Here is a 22,107-nt window from a genome sequence, read left to right as displayed (position 1 = left end):
TCCACCTGCCAAGTCAGATTTTCTATTAACATTCGATTTTCTAAAGCCCTGGTAATGGGAAACTTTGGAGTGCCCACTCAAATTGTACTGCTGCAGAAGGCTCCGACCAAGTATCGGGGTCCTTTTCTGTCTCGGTATCTCTTTTAATTCGTCCCCAATATTGAGCTTTGATTGGATTCTTTTTCCATATAGGACATAAGGTCAGTAATCCTAAAATTACTTGTCTAGTTATTGTACTAAGTCGTAGTCAGGTAGTCCAATAGCCATCTGATGTGACCCAGGTCGTGTAGCCTGGGGTTGGAACGTCTTGTTTACAATCATTAGTTGAAAAATTTTGTTTTTTACAACGTTCTATCATTGTCAAGGTAGAATTTAGGATTGATATTTCACTATAATTTAGAACATTGGGGCACATCCAATTGGTTCGGCTAACATAAGTAGCCTTCGTTCCCCAATTAAAGCACCAGTCCACATTCCCTTTATGTTTCCAATGTCCTTCCAAAGGTCTAGTCCAAATTTTTGAGTTCTGTTCTAAGGTTAGTACATTCTGGAGCGGAGGTTACGTTAGGTACTGTATTATTAGTGGCACAGAGTTTCAGTAATCCTGCGGCCTGTCCGCCAGAGGCTGCCAATGCTATTTGCAGAAAATGGCCATCTAAGGGGTGTGATCCCTTGGGACGTTGTTTTTCCGAGCCTCTCCCAAATACTGTTCTGTTGTCCCCTCATGTCCAAAAAGTAGCATCTTGTAATACATCGCTTCCTCTCTGTCTACATTTCTTGTCTTTGTCTAAATAATAAGAGACACTGGCCTGCTTAAAGGCTCCTGTGATGTTGTCATATTCCTCTAGTAAAGATAAATTTACCGGTATAGTGCCCCATGGGATGGGCTGACTGGCCAAGTGAGGGATTGGGATGCATGCTGTAACACTGGTAAGATTATGCATTTTACCAAACCCTTGTATCAAAGTTAGCGTTAGGTTTTCATCCAAATCTGTATTGACCTCTCCATCTGTATTGACTTCCGCACTTCCTGACATGGCTGCAAGAGATATAATCCAGAACTTCATGATTCCTGCGTTAATTGTAAACGTAAAGGTCTCTCTTGTTTGACAGACTACTGTGGTGACGCGACTGGCTTGATCCTGCTGTGCTGTGTCCACGGAGCGACTCCCTCAAGCTTGACAGCAGTATGGGTGGTGAGTAAAACTTGAAGAGGTCCTTTCCACTTCTCTTTCAACGGCTCGTCTGACCATGTCCTCAGATACACCCCGTCCCCTGGTTGGTAGTGATGCACAGGCACGTCCAAAGATAGTGGCGCGCTCACAGTGATGCACCTGTGGAGAGAGGACAGAACCTTTCCCAGAGAGATAACATATTCTTTTAGGTAATGTCTTCCTGCAATTTCAGGATTAACTCCTGTTTCAGTCATCTGATAAGGTTTACCGTATGTGATCTCAAAAGGACTAACCTTTTCTTTGGTTCTAGGCTGGATGCGTATCCGTAGCAAAGCTAAGGGGAAAGCATCCAGCCATTTCATCTGAGCCTCCTGGCAAATATTACTTCTCTGTCTTTTTAGGTTTTGATTCATTCTTTCTACTTTTCCACTTGCCTGAGGTCTCCATGGGGTATGGAGAGCCCATTTTACCCCTAATGCTTTAGTCAAACTTTGAACAGCTTCTGCTATGAAGTGTGGGCCCCTATCTGAAGATAGTCCTATGGGTACCCGAAATCTTGGTATTATTTCCTTCAGTAGCACTTTTGCTACTTCTTTTGCCTTGTTGGTGCAACAAGGGAAAGCTTCTGGCCAACCTGAGAAAGTGTCTAACATTACTAAAAGATACCGGTACCCATTTTGCCGCGGTAATTCGGAAAAATCTATTTGCCAATAGTCTCCTGGACTGTTTCCTCGCTTTGTCACCCTTGGTAAAGGTCTTCAGGGTAGGTGAGGATTATTCTTCAGGCATAACTCACATTTCTTCACTATGCTCTTAATTATTGCAGTCATTCGAACACTTAGCACTTGTGTTTTTAGTGCTTCCACCATGGTTTCTATTCCCCAGTGAGTTTCTTGGTGTTGTCTATTGGCTATTTCACGCACGATTTCTTGTGTAACTATTACTTGGTGCGAAGGAGTCACCCACCATCCTTCTTGATTTTTGTTTGCTTTCAGTAGGTTAGCCAATTGATTGTCTTCTGGTGTATATTGCGGACTCTTAGGTCCCAACCTCTGAACCTTTTCTGGCCAAACTAGCAATATTTGACCTTCAGCTGCTTCTCTCGCAGCTCTGTCTGCCTTGCGGTCCCCTACATGCGTTGGGCTATTTCCAGTTTGATGTGCCTTGCAATGCATAATTGCCACTAATCGGGGTAGATGAATTGCTTGTAATAGTTGTTGGATCCTTGACCTGTATTTGACTGGGGTTCCCTGCGATGTTAGAAGTCCCCTTTCTTTCCAAATGGCTCTGTGAGCGTGGACCGCTCCGAAGGCAAATTTTGAATCTGTCCATATATTAACAGTTTTACCTTTTGACAGTTCTAATGCTCTCAGTAAGGCTATGAGTTCTGCTTTCTGGGCTGAAGTGTTAGATGGCAGAGCTTTGGCCTCAGTGACTTCCTTACCACTTATTACTGCATAACCTGATTTTCGTGTTCCATTCCGCATAAAGCTGCTACCATCTACGAACGGGTCCCAGTCCGCATTTTCTATTGGTAGGTCTTTCAGGTCTGGTCTGCTGGAGTACGTCTGTTCTACCGTTTGCAGACAGTCGTGTGCTAATTCTTCTCCACCAGCATCAGTAGTTAGGAAGGTCGCTGGATTCAGGATCGTGGTTACTTTCAGCTCCACATCGTCTTGTTCCAGAAGAACGGCTTGATATTTCAGCATCCGGCTTGGTGACAGCCAGTGTCCTCCTTTTTGTTCCAGCACTGCTGTAACTGCATGGGGTACCAATACAGTTAATTTTTGCCCAAGCGTCGATTTTCAGGCCTCTTGGATCAGTAATACTGTAGCCGCCACTGCTCGGAGACATGCTGGCCATCCTTTGCTAACATTGTCTAGTTGTTTTGAAAAATCTCCCACGGATCTTCTCCATGATCCCAGCTTCTGGGCCGATACACCTGAGGCAATATGCAGTCTTTCATGCACAGATAATTCAAATGGTTTTTCCAAATTCGGAAGGCCTAGGGCTGGAGCATTCATTAAGGCCTATTTCAATTTTGTGAATGCTTCTCTGCACTCCTGAGTCCAGACAAGGAGATTTCCTCCCCTCGTACAGCTTCCTATAGGGGTTTGGCAGTGAGTCCAAAATTTATTATCCACAGGCGACACCATGCGTCCATTCCGGGAAATGCTCTGAGCTCTTGTTTCGATGTAGGTTCGGGCATCTGGCAAACGGCCTCTTTTCTTTCAATTCCAAGACTACGCTGGCCCTGGGAAATTGTGTACCCCAAATATATTACCTCCTGTTGGGCGTTCTGTGCCTTTTTCCGGGATACTTTGTACCCTGCCAACCCTAAAAAGTTTAGGAGATCTATGGTAATTTGTATGGAATCTTCCTTGTTACTTGCTGCTAGCAGTGTGTCATCTCCATATTGCAGTAAGGTGATCTTTTTATGCATCTTTTGCCAGTCTTCTAATTCTTTGGCTAATTGATTTCCAAGGATCATAGGACTATTCTTAAATCCTTGTGGTAATACTGTCCAGCACAAGTGAGTTTTTCTACCAGTCTTAGGGCTTTCCTACTCAAAAGCGAACAGTTCCTGACTCTCAGATGCTAACGGAAGGGGTGTTGTATTCTGACTGACATTCTGTTAGTAATCCAAAAGTTACAAATTGTTCTATTAATGGTTCTAAGCCTTTTCTTGCTTCTAATTTAATTGGATACTGTTTTTGTCTTACCGGTCTGGCGCCTGGTTTCAACTGAACGATTACTGGTTCTGCCGCTCGGGATCGTCCTGGTGTTCCTGAAGGCCATACTAGAGGGGTTACAGCATTTTCAACTTCTTCTGGTATTTCCTGTAACTCAGCTTCCTTCTGTAACATAAAAAGTTGAGGGTCCAAAGCTTTATTTTCAGGAATATGGATTTGGATTTTTCCTTTTGAAAAAGTAATTTGTGCATTCAATTTACTTAATATGTCTCGTCCTAATAGCGGCACAGGGCAATTAGGAATATAAAGAAATTGATGGGTTAACACCCTTTTGCCAATTCCAAACTTCAAAGGCCGGAAAAATGGCCTATTTTCTTTCCGCCCTGTGGCACCAATAATTGATGTGCTTTGATTACTCAAATTAGCCTTGCCTGTATTCAATACTGAGTAAGTGGCCCCCATACCTACTAAAAATTTTACTTTTTCATTCCTCAACTTTACTATAACCAGGGGTTCTGTTGGGGAGGGTTTCTGAATCTTCCCCCGGTCTCCCTCAGTCTGACTCTAATGTCATCATGTTAACAGCCTGACTTGGCATTTCCTCCAGGCCTTGTCCTCTTAACTGTGGACGCTCCCTTTTCCAGTGTCCTTTCTGCTTACAGAAAGCACACTGATCTTTCTCCAAGGATATTCCGGCCCTTTGTGCTTTACAGGGAAATCTTCTCCCCTTCTTAAATCTGTTATCACGTATTTAAGAATTATCATTAAAATCCACATTCATCACACAATCTTTACAAACTTCACTCGCAGCAACAAAAAGAATTCCCCACACCAAAATCAAACCCACAGTTACAACAACAGAAATCCAAATTCATCCCACTCTCTAACATTGTCCAGTCCATGCTTTGCCCATTACCTCTCCCAATTGCTCTCCTTATCTCAAATTCCTCCTCCTGTTGCTCTTCTTCCCATTTCTCTTTATATTTCTTGCATCGCCTGCCGATGCTACATGCTGAACAACAACGCTTAGGTGTTTTCTTATTTTCTGCCTCTAGCGCCAATACAGGACTTTCACCTTCCATCAAGCCACGCTCCCTACGTATATCATAATTATCCCGCAACGCAAAGAACAAATTCACATATGGTATCTCATGCCATTTTCCTTCGCATCTACAGAACAGCATTAATTGCACCACAGTATTGTAGCTTATACTTCCATTCTTAGGCCATTTCTCCTGATCATCCAGAGTATACAAGGGCCACCAATGACTGCAATATTCTACCAGCTTTTTCCGAGCAAGGGATCACCCCCCAACTTGCTCCAGTGGTTTAGTATACACCCTAGAGGAGAGCACTTAAGAATTCCCCCTTCAGTAGACTGTCCATCTCCCACTGTATAAAATTACCACGTACGTGTGCCCAAGCCAAACCAAAATCCAGACTCTGGGCGTCCCCGTAGTAGTGTACGGATTACACAGTCATGTACTGCCAATACCAATAGCTCAACAACGCGTACTTAATTCAGATATGACTTCCTTGCAGGCAACCAATATCAATACCAATCCAATATCAATACCAATCCCAATACTAATGCCAATACCAATGGTGTCGTTAGTCTCCCAGAGAGCTGTCACAGAAACTCACCTGACCAGGGAATCGGAGGGCCTCCCCGAAAATACTCCGGTGCGTGCTGGAAAATCGTAGCGAAGAAAACTCTCCAAACCAAATGATAGTTTAGAAAGCCGACCTTGGTTTATTGCAGTGCCTAACATGCACAGCGGCTTAAAACCATGGCAGGTATTTAAAACAGTTAACAAAGTTAGTTACGCCTCCGGGTGCTACCCCTAAATTAACTATTGGTTAGTACCTTTCTTACTTCATCTTAAAGATACAGTTCTCTTTTAATTCAATACGCATGCTGAGAGTAGGGGGCTTATTTGGGTTGGGGGTGTTCTCTAGCTGGGAGGTGTGGTTTTCACATTACAAAGAGATTATAATGAGGCAGGTTAACTTTAGGGCACTATTTTGGCAGTCCATTCTATTCTGTCTGCCTGCACAACTCTGTAGCACTGCAGCTTGACTGCCCCGCTCAAACCCGGTAGGTTAGAAGTGAATTTCTTCCTTGCCCCAGTATAACACATCCTGTTTTGCCTTCAGATAATACAGTCCCCCTCTAGAGGCGTGACGGCATGGATGTGCGCAGGCAGAAGCAAGCAGGTTCTATGGGCTTGTTGAATATGCGGATGACTTGATTCGGGTATCATATCGCCATGCTGCTGGTGTCTTATGTGCTTGGCACTTCCTTCACAGCAGGGCATTGCCCTACTGCCTCTGGCCTGGAGCTAATTTGCCCGGGCAGAAGGGATTCAGGTCCACCCTTGAGTATTATGTGCATGTACCTGGAGAGCTAAAAGTGCTTTGGAAAGGTGGTTGAGGAAGGATGTCACCAGGGCATGGCCAGGTCTCTTCTCCTCATGTTCCCACAAGTGGCGAAGTCACAGTTTCATGTCTTTCCTGCAGGTTCCTTGGCTGGTGAAGGTCGTCTTGGAGAGCTCACCTTATTTCAAGTTGATCAGCCCCAAGGATTTGTGCCATAAGGTAGCACCTGGCCTGCGTTCCACTTTCCGCATCCTTTTCACCCCTGAGGAGAACAAGGTGAGACTGGAGGTGCCAAGAGGTTGGTGCCTTCAGAGGAAGCTGCACCTGCAGGGCTGGATTCAGAACAGGGCATCTGGTGTGGGTTTTGAGGACCCATCCTGGTTTTGGTGGGGTTGCACTGGATCTAGAACTGGGGGAAACTCTTTCCCCATGGTGAAGATTATGCTCTCATAGGCTGGAGGCTCTTGTGTGTTTCAGGCTGTTTTTATCCTTCAGCGCTGGCACATTTGACGTAATGTCTATTGGCTTCAGGGATAAGAGAGTCTACTGTCTGTGGTGGGGCAGCCTCTCAAGGTGTTGGTTTCTAGTATCTGTCTGTTGCTGCATAATTATGGGTTTGCTCCACTAATTATAGATACAAAGGTCTGTTTAAAAGTGACCTGTTATTTGGAGGACCCGAAGTGAGCCTGATCAGAGTGAGGACCACCACCTTTGAAAACTGCTGTCACCTTAATGTATATCATGTTGGACACAGTAGTGACACAGCTGAACGTGGTGTCTAAAGTAATCACTATTTTTGCACGTTGGTTCTAGTCCACACCCTGCTGTGAGGTCTGCTCGAGGCTATGGTCAGGCAGTCTGCAGCTGGTCACATCTTGGCATTGCATGGTGCTGCTAGGCACTGCAGCAGGGACTCGCAGGCTGTGCTTTCCCTCCCTGGCCTTTCTTGAGTGTTCGTGAGGGAAGATGCAGGTGGAAGAGTAGGAAAGTGTCAGGGAGGGGTGTTGATAAGATGTTTAGCCATCTCAGTGGTAGGAGTTTAATTCTTACGGAAAATCCTAGAGGCATGAGTAGATCCAGAGAGCTTTTCTCTTTCCCACCTGGCAGCCACTTCCCTGCCTGGCTCTGGACTGGAGCAAAGATGATGCTTTTTCATCCCCTGTGTTTCCAAGCCTTGCAGACGTGCTGTCCCTGAGGATACTTGCCTGCCTGCGATCCAGCTGCGAGTGTAGGGGAGAGGGAGCGCTGTGCCCATGGCAGGTGGCCAGCCTGGTGCAGAGACACTGAGCTCTAGATGTCCTTAACTCAGCAGGAGGGTGGTGTGCTGCAGATGACGGTGAGACATCTGCCTGACAGAGCATGTCTAGGAATAAAGGGGCAGATACAGTCTGCAGGCAGACACCTTACTCCAGAGCCTGTAGTACTGGCAGTGGTACTGGGCAGTAGTACTGGTGTGGCTGTGTCTTCATGCTTGTTATTGTGGTTGCTCTGTCCACTGGCACCTATTCCATGCCACACATGCATTTGCTTGGAGGTTTGAACATCAGTGCTGTGGCCCTGGCAAGTCTGATTCTCCGTGCGGTGATGTGAAGGGTCAGTGCTGTTACCGGGAGGCTTGTTAATACAGAGGATTTAGTCCATGGCACGGAAGGGAGGAAGCATTGCAGGCAGACAAAGACAGGCAGGCTGACTCCTTCCATCAGCATCCTGCCACCTCTGAGCACTGTTTTTCGCATTACTTGGTTGGAGAGGCCAGGTTAGGGGATAGCTCTGAGCCAGCTGGTGTTTCTGCACCAGGCCAGAGGTGCAAGATCTCTTTGGGCATAGCTGTTTTCTCATCTTCCATTTGCAGCTTAGATTTAGTTTAACACTTTGTTCTGTCCTCAAACAGTATGGATATAGAAAACTAAAGAGGAAATGCCCTGTGGTGCCTGGCTCCCCATGCTTGTGAAATTACTTCACATGAACCATATTTAGGGTAAAAATTATGTTGGCCTAGGGCAGATTTCCATGCTACCCAAGTGACACAAGAGCTTAATCTCACTGAGGTAAGCTTTGCAACATACACTGGTGCCTTTAAAATGTGATTTATTAGTATAAATTAGTGTTCATATTTGGGGTGGCAGAGGTAAACGGGCACCCATGAAGGGCGGCAAAATGCTGCTCTTCAAGTTTCAAGAGGCAGCAGAGCAACACGTGAACATCACCACAAGTAGAAGTAGGGTGACATAACCCCCAAGAGCACTGATGTCCAATACTTTGTCCCTTGTCTTGCCCTTGAACAGGCGAGCATCTGGAGTAGGGAGCTCTGCCAGCGAGAGGTCCTCCGCACAGCTTCGGCGACACTATGGCGGGTTTCTGCTGAACTGGGTTTTGTACCCCTTGCAGGGGTTGTGCAGGGCATTGGGAGAGGGGTGTGTGCTGCTCGGTGAGGAGCATGTGAGGGTTTATACAGCCGAATCAGAATTTTGTACAAATCAAACATTTTGTCTTGTCCTTGGTGGAGCGTGAGTCAGCGAAGTACCCGAGTGCTGTAGCTCAGCTAGAAATGCATGAGTAGCGCGGTCAGGAGGTGCACAGCACCTTGAAAATCCCTTAGTGAAGAGGCAGGCTCTGGGAAATGGTTCTGTAAAGCCAGCTGCGTTGGGCTTGCAGTTGCTTGCATGCAGAATATCTGTGGTTTAGCTGTGGAAGGCTTATGAGTGCTGCCTTGGCACAACCTCTGCCTCTCTGCTGCTCCATGATCCACTGGGATTGTGGACAACCCAGTGAATCGGGATGCAGGTACAAACCCCTCTGTCAAGGTTGGCGAGTCTTCCTGGTGTGGAGCTGGTTTCTATAATTCTCTTGCTTTGAATCTGTTTTTCCCCAGGGTACGTCTGACTTCAGTGAAGTCAGTCATGCTTCAAGGGAGTAAAATTGCGGCTAAGCCCTAAATAAAAAGACCATGTGAGTTGTTAGTGGCTGAAGGCCAAAGGACCCTAGGAACAGCAAGAATGGAGGCCACCTGCCAAACTCCTCGACCACAGACGGCTAAAGAACTCCGTACGTTTTTAGGGAAGACAGGATGGTGGCATCCATGGATCTATAACTACGGACTCTTGGTAAGACCACTCTATAAACTGTTGAAATGTAATCCAAAGGACCTCACCTGGAATGGGGAAGCAGTAAGAGCATTCCAGCAACTGAAAAGGAAATTAATGGAAGCCCCTGCTTTGGGGTTACCAGATATTACTAAGACATTCTGCTTGTTCTCCCATGAGAAACAGGGAATAGCCCTGGGAATCCGAGCCCAAACCTTGGGACCATATAGAAGAGCAGTGGCGTATTTCTCCAGACAACTTGATGAAGTAAGTAAAGGTTGGCCTAGCTGCTTCAGGGCGGTAGCAGCATTGGTGCTAAATATTCAAGAAGCACGTAAATTTACATTGGGGCAATGTAAATTGGACCAGAGGTGTAGTCATTGGTCCCAGACAGTAAAATGCAAATTGATTGTGAACCCGGGTATTCCAAAGAAGATCAGAAATTAGTTGAAAACGTAGGTGGAGAAATAGAGAAAGGTAAGTGGGAGATAAAGAAACTTGTCTTAGGAACCAGAGCCCGAGGTCTTGGTGGGGCGGTGCATAATATTAAGCCTGGTGATTATGTGTATGTGAAGTCCTTTACAGATTCACCTCTGAAACCGAAATGGGAAGGCCCCTTCCAGGTGCTGCTGACATCCCATACAGCGATCAAGACTAAAAAGCAGACCTCGTGGGTGCATCACACCAGAGTGAAGAAAGGCCCTAAGCCACGATGGGAATCAACACCTATGGGAGCATTGAAGCTTCGCATTCAAAAGCGATGATATGGATTCTTACGACTCTGCTGAACTGTAACCACTGTTGGGAGTGGCCTTGGACAGATACTTATTTTGGGTATATGGGAAGCTCGAGAAAGGATTTAAACGGGTTGAATTTGGCAACTGTGGTAATATATAATAATAACATGACACTGCGACCAACTGAATGGGAAAGAATAGATTTGGTCTATACCTGGACGTTTGAGAAAGGAAAGGAGGTCCAGAGAGGTTGTAGACTCCTTAATGTAAGTAACCCGCCTCCTCTCCAGACCCAAATTACTGCCAAGAACAGTGCTGTCTGGGACTCTGCCAATAGAACAGGCAGCACGATATGTGAAAGCAAGGAGGTTTGTTGGTATCCCTTCAATATAACTCAAACGGTGACCATAGTATGTCTGGGGGCAACTCAAGAGGGGGCCCAAGCTCTAACTTTTAGATTTTGGTTGCAGACACCAGAGGAAACCACCACTCCCCCTGCCTACACCACCCCGACTCAGGCTACTAAATCAAGTCCCACAGAGCCTGAGCAAATGGGACCGTAAGTGTATCCGACAGGACCATACGTAATTCACTATGTTGGTCAGCAACAGATAATGTCTAATCCAATATGGTCTCTTAAACGAGTGGAATTATTAATACAGAACGATATTTCCACCGTTCAGCCAGGTTGTTCGTCATTTATAAGATCCTTACATACGGGGTGGACGTCATGGTTACATAAAAGGACCCTTCCTTCCTGAATGAGGAAAAGGAGACATGCGATTGGTGCAGTAGGAACAGGACTGGGAGTTTTAAATAGTATAGATACTGCGATAATAAGGAACAAACTCGCCACGGTGACCAGTGATCTAAACAAAATACAGAACCCTTTAAGATCTTCCCTCCTAACTTTAGGAACTGGCCAATGGCTTACAGCAAATGTGTTACCACAGTGGGATAAGCTTAATGAAAAGGACAATGACCTAATTATAAATGCATTAGACGTGGCTCAGACTAATGTTTCTACAGCACTTAGTTGTATCCAAGCTCAATTATGGATACAGACAATAGCAGCTGCAATCATTAGGGAAGGTGGAGACGGAATCCTACCAAAAGAAATCCGAAAGGTGATTTGGAATAATGCAACGGAATTAGAAAGGAGATTCCAATCGTGGTGGCATTTGGTTAATTTTACCTTTGACCCTACTAACAACATAGCTAACATAGCTAACATAACAACAGCTTTTGTACGAACAATATATAAAGCTTTAGTACATAACATATACCCGATTGTTGTGCTAGGATTAAATTACCACGGAACTGTACTTTATCCCCCAGAACATAGGGTATGGGCTATGAAAACCAGGAATAAGTGGCAAACTATTGATGTCGAGGCCTGTGTCGTACGAGACCAGCAAGGATTTTTTTGTGAAGGAAACACCATTAAAGGGCAAGATACTTGTCTTGACACTGAACAAAATGTTTGTCACTTTGAGGTGCATCCCAACGAGACCCTAAGAACCATCATAATTTACAGGGGTATGGGATGTTTTTGTCTGAGAAGTCAGTGTGATTTTGTACAAGTAGATGATCAAATGGTGAACAGGAGCAACCATTCAAATATTTGCATTTGCAACTTTGTTAGTCTTACAGGATGTGATTTTACCTACACGGCTCCTGTTACTACTTATCAATTGCTACAGTTTAATTATACATTGGTTCAGGATAGACATCCCACCCCTATTGGAATGAATCTCATTCTAATAAGAAAACTATTGCATCATGAAAATTTAAAAAGGTTGTTAAAACAAGTTGAAGAAAGTGGAAGAAAGACTTTAATTACTGTCCATCATGATGCAGAGGAAATACACCAAGCAGTGGAACAAGTGAAGTCAGACGGAGAGCACAATTGATGGGATGTGTTTAGGGGTTATTCCCCGTCAGCTACCAAAATCTTAAACATAATGACCCACCCGATATTGGTGTTACTAATAGCTACGACAACATTAACAATAGTAAATCTTATCCTTTGGTGTAAACTCAAGGAACTTACTGGACAAGCATGGACACTAAAAATAATGATGAAACATAACGAACCACTTTTAAAAGCCAAAGAATTTGCTTAGGGGACAGAAAAGGGGATAGTGTTACAGGACTTCTTGAAAAATAAGTATTAAAAGCAAGTAAGAAGATTTAGAAGAATGTAAAGAAGATGCTTCGTAACAACTGCGCCTGGCACTTAGACGTATTAGAGATAAAGACTGTCTTCACTGACTCTCTGCTAACTAGCAATAATGATTAGCACAAGGACGTATCTTAGAAAAATAGAATGGACTGCCAAAATAGTGCCCTAGAGTTAACCTGTCTCATTATAATCTCATTCTAATGCTAAGGAACACACCTCCCAGCTAGAAAAGCCCCAACCCAATTAAGCCCCCTACTCTCTGAGCATATGTGGTGAATTAAAAGAGAACTGTAACTTTAAGATGAAGAAAACTATTAACCAATAGTTAATTAAGGGGTAGCACCAGGAGGCGTAACTAACTTTGTTAACTGTTTTGAATACCTGTCATGATTTTAACCCGGTGTGCAAGTTTTGAGGAGAAATCCCCCATGCACCCGGTGCTTCTTTATTTTTTATTATTTTTCTCCCTTCTGTATTTTGCTCCTTTTTGAAGAAAAAAAGGGTTAAGAAGAAAGTCAGCATTTTTATTTACTTTCTTTCCCCATGCTCCTCTTCTTGTTTGCCTCTTATGTTGGCAGACACAGGACTCATTCCTAACTGAAAATGGGTAATCTGTTTCTCTTAAGCCGGGCTGGGATTTGGGAGATGGTATATGTCTCAGAGGGTTGAACGTTTAGCTTCTCTTCTCAGGTTTATACAATTTGCCACTTGTTTGTGAACTACTTTGAGCTGTACCTTCCTCCTCATTGGTTTTGAGCCATGTGGCCAATTTCAGACCAATTTGATGCAGCGGGCAGCAGAGATCGGAAAAAAATGAATGCTCAGGAAAACAAACTTCATTAGTTTTCGCAGCTCATGGAATCAGCTTGTTTAAACTCCTCATCTAATGACGATAGGAGAAGCAGAGGGAAATACCGCCTTTATCCTGAATTTTGCAAGCACCTTAAGTCTGCAGATGTAAGCTTTCAACGTGAGTGGAATTCACCTGGAAAGTGGAACACTCTGGGAATGAGTTTCTAAACATGGTAAAGCCAGAATAACTACCCCGTGCTCAGCCGTACTCTCTCTTAATTTTTGTTCTATCCTTACAAAGTCTAACAATATTTTTTCTTATTTTAGTGAGAAATTTTGACTATAAATATCTCTCCCCAGGTAATGGACTTGCTGTCTAAAACCAGGAACCTGGTGGGCTCAAGATTAGAGAAGACCAGCAGCAAGGTTGTTATGTGGACAGTTTGAAGGTGGTGCCTTGTCATAATTACGCACAGATCGAGAGGAACAAGGGAGTAAGGTGAGAACAACGGCTACGACTGCCATGAATGCCACCAGCAGTCGGTCTCACGTGGTCGTCACCATGCGATTCAAACAGGTGTAGTGTGCGGGCACTGTTTCCTCTGTTCAGTGTAGCTGTTTAGCACTCTTAATGAATTTAGTCCTGTTAGATGCACCATAAAATGAACTCGTGGACGTTTATGCAGCCACAAAAGCCAGGGTGGCTCTGTTTTACCTAGACCCACCATTGTTTATTGCCACCTCCAGGACAGCGAGCAGATGAGACCATGTTGGGTTTCCTCACCCTGGGCTGCAGGGTCAGCCTCGCCAGCCCACCTTTTTGGCGCTCGCACCCTGTCCACCCCTGCTGCTCTCGGAGTGAGGATCACCAAAGGCAGAGACGTCCTAAACCACTGCCTGTTTGCAGATGGACTCCATCTTTAAGATCCTCTATGTCCCAAATATGACAAGTGGTCTTGGAAAATCTCTCACTGGTGTCCCGAAATAACCTACGGTCCCTGTTTATCTGTGGTAGCTGCTGCTTGCCCGTTAGCGAAACGCAGAACTCCTGGCCTCAGTACAACAAGCGGCCCTATAGCGAGCAAGGTCATACAGCGCGGCACAAGTGTGGGGCAGTCTGTGGCACCTCCCCGAGCCCGCCTAAGGGAACGCCGCAGTGGGGCAGCTGCAAAGACATGACCCCAGAGGGTCACAAGGCCCGAATCGTGCTGTCCTCGCTGTGTGTGCCCGGGGCCAGGCGGAGGGCTGCTGGGTGACCGTGGTGCTGCTGCTGACGCACGGCCGAACCATCTCAGAGCAGCCGTGTCGGGGGAGACGACTGCTCGCGGCTCCGCTCCGGAAAAGGGGCCTTGCTCCTGTCATCGCTCCCCCAGTTTTTCCCCTTGGTAGACAGATACCAGAACTACAGGCTTTGTTGAAGTCCCCTGTCGACAGAGGCAGAGAGGTGTCTGCAGGGCAGCTTACACAGGACAACCCTGGGCTGGGGCCGGCTGAGGAGGAGGGGGGTCCGGCCGGCCCGGACGTGCACGACCCATCTCGGCAGCACGAGCGAGCTCAGCACCCCACGGCTGCTCGCGCAGGCAGCTCCAAAAGCTGCTCAGCCCTGGCAGGCAGGGCCAGTCCTGGGCTCATCTGGAAGGGGAAGAGGAGGGAGACATCTTCTTTGCAGCCAGGGGAGGTTGGGAGCCAGGGGTGTTTCCATACTCCCTTTCTGCGGGTGCAGGGGATGAGCGGTATTGCCTGTTGCTTAATCCCGAGAGACGGGAGGTCATTTCTTTTCAGGCACACCTTTGCAGTTCTCATATTTAAAGCAATTCTGCACATAGAAGATGTTCCAATACCGGTAACTATCCCAAGATATTTCCTCTGAGTTTCTGCAGAGTATCGTTTTCTGTATCTTACTTAATAATGTCCGATCAATTGATTTGGTAATTGTTCCTGCTGTGTTGATACCATATTTTAACAGATTTTTCTCGACTGAAGCAATCACCAAACGGTCAGTTATAAATCTGGTGGGCTTGGCAGGAAGCAAAAGGCAAAAATCCTCAGGACTGGGAAGAGACAGATTGAAGGCAGGAACACGTGTAAATCTAAGTCTAACCACATTAAGAACTGTCATCAGTTTTTTTGGGGTTTTTTTTTTTAATCCTTTCCTGTGAAGTAAAAAAGAAATTTCTAGATATGAAAAAAATCTTCCCTCCATTCAGGATTCTTTGCTGCATGGTTAATCAATGAATAAAGCCTGAGATGTACATAAGAACAAATATAGTGAAGCATGTACATAAGCATGAATATACTGGAGTTTCTAATCTGGTAGCTTTCCCCCTCCGTGCCCTCCTCCCACACCCCCCCCGCCCCCCAATTTGATTTTGATAGTTACGCTTATATCGTTCACATCTTTTCACTTTATTTTCCCTTAGCGCTCTGGCCGAGGTTGCTACGGAAAAGAAGGTGCTGCATATCCCATGCAGGGACTCGGTCCTGAGGAAACAGCAGGGCCCATCATGGTAAACTGATTCTTGAATTGATAACCCAGTTTACCTGTTGAAATAGAATTGCATGGCTCGAACGTTGGTGAAAGTGGGTGTAGCTTCAAACTTAACTGTTTGCTTTCTATGCAACATAAAGGTGAGAACCCTTCTGCTGGTCAAAAGTTTCTTGCCACTATTAAACGCACTACTCAAATGGAGAGCACTTCTGTTTTCAGAGCAGAAGTGTGGCTGGCACAAAATATCTCTCTCTCTCTCTCTCTCTCTCTCTCCATTAGAGATACAAACCCCATTTCTGCTGAAAGAGTTTTTGGCATATTTGTAAAAATGTATCTAAATGCAGATAAATCTAGCTAGATAACTCATAAGCACGTGTTTTATAGAAAAGCCATGTTCTTTACATAAAACTAGGCAGTATTACGAAACAGCTACTTTGTTTCCTGAATGCTGAGATGATTGTTTGTGCTGCGCACCAGACATTGCATTCCTAAATAAGATGCAGCTCCCATAGGTTCTTCTTTGTCTCAGGTGGATTAACTGTATACTCCAGCATCTTTGAAGAGGTATTTTTGTTAAAGAAAGTACTATCAAGTGAAAGATGGAAGGATACAAATAGAAAATGTGCCCATGTGAAAACGTTGCCTGTAAATGCTGGTAGTCCTAAAACAGTTTACTTGAGCTTCTTCAAATGCTAACTCCCGTAATTCACCGAAGATGTTTTGAACAAATTTAAGGACAGATTCTTCAACTGTTACTTGTACAAATACCATCAAAGTGGTTTTGCGAGGTTGGTTTTTTGCGTTGATGCTAGCGTAAGCCAGAGTTACCAGCATTCAAGTGCCTCCAGTATTAATTTTTGCAAAAGCCACCTGTATCCTCTCATCTTTCTGTCTGTCGGTCTGTCTGTCTGTCTGTCTCATTTCTTGTGAAAGTGTTAAAAAGAGTTAAGTTATAGCCAGATTGCGAAGATGCTAGGGTTCTCCTTTTATGTTTAAGGACCTTAATGGTTGATTTTTCCATGTTAATGCTTATCTGATTTTTGGTAGTGTTGACAGCTCTTTCAAAACGCCTCCTTCAAAATGTAATGTCAGTTCATACTTGTCATATGCTTACAGATTGTGGACGTGAGTCCAGCAGACGTCTGTTACGAAGAAACTCTGTCAACTTTACGATATGCTGAAAGGTACACTTCCATAATTTTTCCCTCTCTGGTCTTGGTGCAAATTGCAGCCAGGTGCTGGGCAAAACGACAAAAGATACCAGTTCAAAGTGATTGACAGCTCAGGATGAAGAAAGAGTGAATCTGTCAGTAAGCAAGGGCAGCATATGAAGAGCTTATTCTGTATTCTTATTAACGAACGGCATATATTTTCACAACTACGTTGTATGACAGCGGTAACTCTTTTTCCTGAGAATTCTGGGTCTCTCTCACAGGTGTGACTTAATTCAACATCTTTCCTTCCCTTTCTCTCCCAGCACCTCTAAAACTAAGCTGTAGTTTGGGGTCCCACAGACCAAACATGGCTGAAACATAGAACATACAGATGATCCCTGCTGCCAGGCATTTGTCGTCTCTGTTTCCCAATCCCAGATCCCAGCGATAGTGCCACGCAGAGCTATTCCTTCCTGCCCAGGAGCCGCTTGCTCCCCGGCCACTTTCCCAGTCCGTCGGCTCCTTCTGGAGGAGAGGGTTGCCTCTCTCCTCCCCTTTGCTCTGCTCCTGCCCTTTCTGGGGCTCAGCACTGAAAACCGCTCTCTTTGCAGTCCTTTCAGTCAGGCTTTCTCTGGGACTCCAGCACTAATTCTTATTCCAGCTCCCATAAAAAGAGGTCAGGCACTTACACGTCTCTTATCCCAAAGCGGATGGATCGTGGCTCTGCAAGCTCGTAGCCGCAGCAGCCTGGCTGTTAGGAGATATCAGGAGCAGAAGTTTTAATGTTTCCAGCCCCAGTTCAGTCCTGCAAAGAGCTGAATTGTTTTCACGTGCCGATGAACGCAGACCAACAAACTCCTCACGCCTGAGCCAGCTCCATGCCGGGGCAGGTGGACTTGTCTCTGCAGGGGATTTGTCTGCCTACCTGGCGTACCCACAGTTACAGTGGATGAGGGCTGGTTTTCAGGTATCCCATCCCACATTGCCCCGCATACTGGAGGCACAGCAGCTATGGCTACGTTGCTGCCGGTTAGGGTTAGCTGGAGAAGAGAAGGTTTTTCCTGGGCTGGCAGGGGCAAACCAAACCAGGCTGTGATTGCTGGTAACAGTACAGGAGAGGGCATCAGATGCTTCCACCCGAGGAGCAAAGTGGCCGTGAGACCTTTTCGCTTGTGAAGTTCCAGAGCTACATGGGATATTTCTGAACAGGGAAAAGAACAAAAGAAGGGGGGGAGGTGGGGAAGAAGAGTAATTTTTGACAGGAAATCTTGCTGTTTGCTGGGATTATCTGGGTACCGGCTTCTGTTTTGTCTTTTATGGATTTTCATATTACCACAAAGCAGTGGTAAATGCAAGTCCCGGGGAGAAGCTTATAAGAGACCTGAAGGCTGAAAATAACAAAGTGTTGTCCAGTCTGGCTGGGCTCGGGAGCACAGGGCCACCAACAGCCGACGAAACACGTACGTATTTCAGCATAAATAGCAAGTAGATTTTGACTTCCCCAAGCGTTATCAGGAGGCATCTCTGGTAATCTGTAAGATCGAGGAAGTGTGGTGGGAATGCAGCTGAGGTAGGTCCACCGGTGGATTTCTTACAAAGTGGGTGGCAGAGAACATTTTGAACAACTGTGAACACGCTGCGTGGCTGCCACGGTGCTGGTCCTCGTCCCTCACGGGGTTTGCTATCTTACACGTAGATACCCTGGTTAAAGCTGTTCAGAAGAGGTGCGGTTTTTGCTGGCTGAGCATGAGCGGCAGATCCAGAGCACACGGGCAATGAGGGAGTCCCGGCTGGAGGAAGCCCGGAAGGAGTGGGAGCACCAGTATGCCGCCGTGGCTCAGGCGAGTTTCCCAGTAACAGGCATCGCGGCCAGATACCTTAACCTGTGGTCTGATGTTTTCCCCTTCTTGTCATCTTTAAGATTTGTTACTCACACACCTCTCTGCCAGCAATGCCCCGACAAGACCTTCCAGGGGCTTTTAAGCCTGGGTAAACTGGCAATAACGTAGCCCTTGGTTAGGGGTCCACAATGTAATATCAAATCTCTCATGAGTTCAGCTGACAGAATATGCTGTCTACTTCTAACTACATTATAGTTTCTTGTCTTCATTTTGTAGTTATAAGAAATTATTACGGAAATAAGTGATGCCAGTGAATGCACCGAGCCATGTCGAAGCAGCTCAGGCTTGTGTCGTTTCAAAGTCCTTGACAGGGAGAACCAAAGATATTCCCTGTAAAACCAGTCATGAGATAAACACCCTAGAACGTGGGGCAGATGCGTTCTTTGTTCTTTTTCTTAAAAAAGGGTAATACTGCTTTTAATTTGGGGCATGTTTCTGAAAGCAACCGATCTCAACGTGACTTATTTAGCCAGACAGAAGCATTTCAGTAGGAGGCTGTGGCGTGTAAGAGCCAAGGAGTGCGTGACGGGCTGCTCTGGGAAAGACGGGGTCTGATGGTGACTTGCTTAATAAATTGTTCAAGGCACACCTTCACTGAAAGGCCATATGCTGCTCCCCTCCCAGTTGCTCTACACGAACCGTTTCTTTGCTTCAACATGGGTAACTGCCAAAGGGAGGTGTCAGGAAATTCGCTATCTGCGTAGAGCGGCGATCGCGGCAAGAGGGCTGGGTTTAATGGGGAGAGCACAGCTTTACAGGAATCCAGCGCGTTTTGTGCGGGTCTCTTGATTTTTGCACGAAGCACGCATCACGCAGCAAAGCTGCTGCCTTAAACAAAAGTGCTTGACTTCTTCCTTAATGAAGGAAGGTGACTCCGGGTCTGGAGCTTCTGCCAATGGAAAGAAGCGTGGTGTCAGTCTTTCAGGTCTAATAATTGCTTCCTGATCGTGCTTGGTAAACTTATGGGAAATTTAGGGACTTAATTCTGTGGGGAATGCTGAACCCCACGTGGTGTGTATGGCTAAACGTGGTAGTTCAAGTGCCTTCTTAGTCTGGACGGTTGTATCAGTCTTGGCTGGCAGCTGCCACAGGCGTTTGGGCACACAGGACTGTATCCTGTTCTGCTGAGGACAGCTCCTCGTTCACTGACTGCATCAACTCGTTTTCCTGCATTGATTTGCCTGGGGTTTGCTTTCTTGGGACAGTGAAATGAACTTAATCAGGCATCTATTAATTTTGTTTCTTCTACCTAGTAAGCTGTCAGGTGCGGTTTTAGAGAAATAACGGTGACAAGGCTTTGCTGGTGTGGTAGTGTTTTCCTTATGTGGTGGAGAGAATGCTTAAATTGGTAGGAGAGAGTCACCAAAAACCAGGGCCTGTTGCACGTGTTGCAAATGCTTTTGCAGTTCAGCTTGTCAGGTTGCTGCTCGTAAAAGTACGTTTCAGAATGAGCTATTCAAAAGCCGTGTGGGCACGGTGCTGGGCAGCCTGCTCTAGGTGACCCTGCTTGAGCGGGGGGGTTGGGCCACGTGGGTTCCAGGGATTGGAATCCTCTTTGTTGTGATTCTGTGATTCCGGAACTTGTGCTGAGAGGGGCAAGCGGTGTGGTACGCTGGAAATGCCTTGTTAACTACTGTCTCCCTGTGCTGGAAGGCTGCGTGTGTGTTCTGTACTGAGACACTTGGCACCTCCATCCGTCTGTCCAGGTAGACCAAGCAATGTCAAAAAGGGGCACGGTGCTGGGCACGGTGCTGGGCAGCCTGCTCTAGGTGACCCTGCTTGAGCAGGGGGGTTGGGCCACGTGGGTTCCAGGGATTGGAATCCTCTTTGTTGTGATTCTGTGATTCCGGAACTTGTGCTGAGAGGGGCAAGTGGTGTGGTACACTGGAAGTGCCTTGTTAACTACTGTCTCCCTGTGCTGGAAGGCTGTGTGTGTGTTCTGTACTGAGACACTTGGCACCTCCATCCATCTGTCCAGGTAAAACAAGCAATGTAAAAAAGAGCGCAATTTCAGAACTGGCTTTAGGAACTTTTGCTAGCTTAGCCACGTTAGGCAGGGACTGCAACTCTTGAATGGCAGTATAGTTTTGTTAGAGAATAACCATAGGAGGTAGCTGGGTAAACTGGCTCTAGTGTCAAATCCCGATCTGTGTTGGTTTTGTTTGTTTTCTCATTTAAAGGGAAATCAAGGCTACGGTCTGCATCAGACACAGGATCTTAGCTGTTGGGGGCTGTTGGGCTAGAGAGCTAAAATTCTTTCTTCTTCTCACCTTCTGCTGTAGATCTGTGCTTCTTGGAGAGCTTGTGGAGCATCCGCACAACCTGTGCAAGACAATGTGTAGGGTGCACTTGTGTGAAGTAAGCCTGACTCCAGAATTCTGATACAGACAGTCTCTGTTGTGCTAGTGGCTTTTAAGACTAAAACTTTGGTTTTGGATTAAATGTAGGGGTTTTGCCTAAAACATTTGGGGGAGGTTTTCTGCCTAAGTGGGAAAGAAATGACCCAGTGGTACTCACTAAATCACCGGCTAACTCACTCACAAAATCCTCTTTCTGCAGGAGTAAAATATGGCAAACTTCTGTCAAGCTCAAAACTATTTATGGCTGACATGAGTCTATTTTTGCATTGTTTTCTTTATTTACAGTGAAGAATGGGAGAGCTAACGGCTCGGGCAACGAGCAGTCTGCTGCAGTTTCCAGAGGTGACTCTTCAGGCACTTGGGGAAGATGGCATACCCCTAGATTCTGTGCTGTGCGGGAAGCTTTCTAGAGGTGAGCATTTTCCCTTAAATTTGGTGGTGGTATAAAGCTGTTACGGCCTGGAGGTTACCTGAAGCATAGGGTCATAGTATCAACTGTGTCAGGTTGGCGCTGTTAAGATGCATCAAGTTTGGAGAGAACAAAAAGGATGTTGTAACGATTGAAAATGCTAATATGAAAACACTAGTATAGTTAAACTTTGAAATTACAACCACGTGCACTGGTCTTGTGCTATTAGAATAATTTACTTAAACCTACTGAGTCAGTGAGCCCTCCTCAATTTCTACTTAAATACAAGGCAGTTTTGCAAAAAGTAATAGTGTTGGTTTGGGCCGTATTTATTTGCACCAGCTCAAGCTCTATGACCGTCATAACATCACACGCAGAAATAGTTCTCCCACACTGTTACAGCGGCAAAAGCCCCTGCTTTTTCTTTTCTAGTCTGAATAAAAACAGAAGGAAGAGGGCAGCACTGTTAAGCGCTGCAGCCGTATTTCCAAAGTATTTAATAGGATGCAGATGAGTAGGCAGTGAGAGCTGCTGGAAGTGGCTAAGCAGATTAGGTAGTTGACTTTCCAGGTGACCTGAAAGCAGAGCTGGGTGCCGAGCTGGATGTCGAGGCTTCTGTCAAGACCAGGTAGAATCTATCTGCCTAACTGTCAATGCAGTAATGGAGTTAATACTTCCTTCGAGTTTGAAGCAGTTCAGTGGAGCAAATGTCTTAAATTCTTTCTGTGATCGGCACGTGTAAAAGTTTAAA

This window comes from Gavia stellata, unplaced genomic scaffold (genome assembly GCF_030936135.1).
Source record: "Gavia stellata isolate bGavSte3 unplaced genomic scaffold, bGavSte3.hap2 HAP2_SCAFFOLD_62, whole genome shotgun sequence".
Lineage (NCBI taxonomy): Eukaryota > Metazoa > Chordata > Aves > Gaviiformes > Gaviidae > Gavia > Gavia stellata.
The sequence above is the reverse complement of the archived record's forward strand: the minus strand, read 5'-3'. Positions refer to the sequence as shown.